This window comes from Bufo gargarizans, chromosome 6 (assembly GCF_014858855.1).
Source record: "Bufo gargarizans isolate SCDJY-AF-19 chromosome 6, ASM1485885v1, whole genome shotgun sequence".
Lineage (NCBI taxonomy): Eukaryota > Metazoa > Chordata > Amphibia > Anura > Bufonidae > Bufo > Bufo gargarizans.
The window spans coordinates 322,038,284-322,042,300 of NC_058085.1; positions in this window are offsets into that span (position 1 = coordinate 322,038,284).

Genomic DNA, 4,017 nt, shown 5'->3' on the forward strand with positions numbered 1-4,017 from the left:
CAATCAGGTAATCATCAAGAACTTCATTTATACAGGGCATCTCTAAGTTCTAGCTCCGATCCAAACAGGGGACCCTCCTCCTTCATTTCAGTATCTGCATGGACAGCGGGTTTTTTCATTTTTTTCTGCATGCATCACTTTCTACTTTCTCATACAGACTAAACTACATAATTCCACTTTTAAACAAATATTGTAGCCTTTCTTACCAGAATGATGAACCAGGATGCACATCAAAATGAACTATACATTATTTTGTTTTAGACTATCATACAGCAATTAATCCTAAGGACCCTATAACCACCATCAGCAGCATGTGACTTGAAGAAAAGTCATAATTATAACTTTTTATAGACCCTTTTTTTCTGACTTCTGCAATAATGTTATATACTATACTGTATAATACTATACATATACAATTTTTCTGCCTATTCTTTCATTATAAAGAAACCTCAAATTTCCAGTGGTGGAAACACATTTGTGGGACTTTTTTAAGGCTTTGTTCAAACTCACGCTAGGTTTTGTTTCTTTGACCTTCTATTGCTCTTTGATGGCAAGAATACCATAGTATGTAGTGTTATTCTGACATCATAAAAAAAAATTGAAACCTGACCAACCCATTAAAAGTCAATGGGATTTGTTAGGATTCATTAGGATCCTTTTGCAAATGGACCATCAAAAATATTATATCACTGTTAATCCAGAATCCATCAGACCAGTGTAACAAAGTCTAACTGTAGAGGGGACTCTATGCAGCTGATGGGCCGCATGGTTGCTGATATCCCTAATACTCTTGTAGGTCTGACTTAATTATGGGAATAGATAATGTAACCCACAATAAGGCACGGCACCTAATACATTTTCAAACTAATAAATTATGTCCACTCTATTTTCTCCTCTCCGTCTTATTCAAGCTCTGGTTAATATTCATGTATCTAGCAATAATTTTAATCTCTTTAAATTACCAAGAAAACCCTATTGAATGAGATAAATATATAGAAGGGAATGCAAGTTATGAAATTCTTGGCTTTTACTTCCTGTGGATTGCTTTCTTGGTGCCTTGGTTACAGAAGAGAATGGTTCATTTGGCTGGCTTCTTGAGTAGGAGGACTTGAACTGTCATAGCTTATTTATAACTTATGAAATTGACTTAACCACATTGACTTGCAGTTTGTCATTCATTATCTAGAAAACATATTTGGGGCAAATGAACATATGTTTTTCTTAAGATATGAGGGGATGCACTGTTTGCAGAAAATTCTCAGAATAGATGAAGTGTAATGATTCACATGTTTAGTAGACAATTCGTAATGTTTTGTTTAATACATTTGGCTCTTCCCCATATGGATTCCACATTAGTCCTTCGCCTCTCCCAGGAGGTACTGGCATGTGCCTGGTGTAGTTAATGGTTCTCATGCTCAAAATCAGTGATTTCATTCACACTCCCAGCATCATTTCTTCTTTCCATTCGCCTTCAACAAAGGTGGATAATGTATGAAATATATCATATAATAGTTGACACTGCAAAAAAATATATGAATAATAAGGATGCCCTAATTTCTGATTAAACAAATATACAACCCTCATATCAGAAATGATATACAGTAACATACTCTAATATATATATATATATATATATATATATATATATATCCATAGAAAAAGTCAGGCAGCACTCCTTTAGTTGTACAGCTATAACTGTGTGGTGCCCGCGGTGGTCCCTCGATTCAGGACTTAAGCAGCAAAGAAAATCCGCAGCACTCCTTAAAGTATAGAAAAATGTGTAGTTTTATTCACACATGTCAAAAATAAGACAACGTTTCGGTTCTCTCACAGAACCTTTCTCAAGTCAGGTGAACATAAAGTGCATATGTGCTAGTATAAGTACATCATCACATTGTGACCAATTAATTCATCAACCAATACAAAACCAGTACACTCCCATATTTAAGGCATGTTACAATTCATTCATTAGCTCAATGTGCATAGATAGAGACGACTCACAGTGCTTCTTCATTATTTCAATATCAATCATGATTCTTCATCACCATATTTAGTACATAAAAGTGCATAGAATAAAGTGCAAAGTGCAATATTTTTGACATGTGTGAATAAAACTACACATTTTTCTATACTTTAAGGAGTGCTGCAGATTTTCTTTGCTGCTTAAGTCCTGAATCGAGGGACCACCGCGGGCACCACACAGTTATAGCTGTACAACTAAAAGAATGCTGCCTGACTTTTTCTATGGATCCATTGGCGATTGAAGGCTCTGCACCCGACCTTACCAATATAGAAGGTATGACATCGCAACTAAAAGACAGTGATACACATGTCTTTTCATACAGCAATGTGGAGATACAGAGGATTATGGGAAATGTGGAGGGGGATGCTGCCTTCCTGAATGTACCCTCGGCTATTAATATTGAGAGGGATTATGAAAGTGCTACTAAAAAGCTGCTGTCCATTGAGCTACACTCGCTGACATTAGCACAATATTATAAAAACAAACGCATACCAAGGGGGATGCGATCCCGTCTGAAGCCAAATATGTTCTCACAGGATGGTGAATTTAGAGCACGTTTTGAACCCATTTCAAATAAATATGCGATGGATGTCATGTTACTTAATATTGAATTTTCGCAGAAGGAAATGGTGGTGCTAAGGGGCAAATTGCAGGACACTGAACAACAGCTGAAATCAACCTTGTCTGCTAATGAGGTGGATGCCTTTTTAATGAAACAACAAACCTTTTTGGAGAAAATGCGGAAAGATCTTGAAGAAATTAAAAGGTCAAAGTGGCATAGAGATTAAAATGATTATGGGTCTGGACACATCTATATTTGGGAACAACCCTGGCAAACGGATAGGAGTCTGATGCCAAAGAAGATATCAAAACGGAATAAGGAAACAAACAAATGGGTGAGAAATAAAGATACAAATGATGATGTCAATTCTAGTCTGCCTGGAACTTTTTTAGGAACAAGTGGTGCCTTGGGAGACGCTCCACAAGAAGGGGAGGTCGTAAGCACAGAAGAGCCGGGAAAAACCAGAGTACAAAGATCCATGAGGACCAACAGTTCCAGACAGATGAATGTGATAAAAAAGAAATAGAGTCTAATGTGGTTGTCAATATTTCATCCTATATATTGAATGAGCATGAATTGAAGGTATTGAATAAGGGATTGTCCTTTTGTCCACAGGCTAAGCCTGATTGGTTCCAGTTGGAACTGGACTTGAACCGCCTCTTCAGGAATCTTAAACTGAGGGTGTGGTTCGACTCTGGTTCCTCTGCAGCCATGAGCACTAATGATGTTAATGTATCAGATGTTGGGTTAACATTGAAACAGTTTGGGTTACACCTATTGTAAATTCACATGCCCTAGAGTGTTTTATCGAGGCGGTTAAGAGAGATGTCGCCCTGTTAAGACAACAAACTAAATCTGATGTACTTGTTAAACCTAATATTACGGCACAGGAAATGTCCGCTTTGGAGAGTCTGTCCAGGAACCACGATCTCACCATCAAGCCTGCAGACAAGGGTGGTGGGATCGTGGTTATGGACACCTCTCAATACATAAAAGAAATACATAGGCAATTAGGAGAACCTGGTGTCTATGAGCCTTTGGCCAGGGACCCCAGATTTGATATTGCTAGGAAAATTGATATACAATTGACCATTGCGGAACAGAATGGTGTAATTGACAAACAACTTAAAGAGTTCTTGGTGGTGAAGTCTCCGGTTACACCGACTATATATGTATTACCCAAAATACATAAGAGGTTGATTGACCCCCCCCCCGGGTCGGCCAATAATTTCCGGCAGGAATTCGATTCTCTCAAATATTAATGTCTTTCTTGACAAAATGTTGAGGGAATATGCGTTGGGTGCTAAATCATATATTAGGGACACTGGAGATTTCATCAGTAAGATTAGTGGGATGCGGATCCCGCAAGGGGCGATTGTGGCATCTTTTGACATTGTGTCATTATACACCTCGATCAATCACGAAAAGGGCC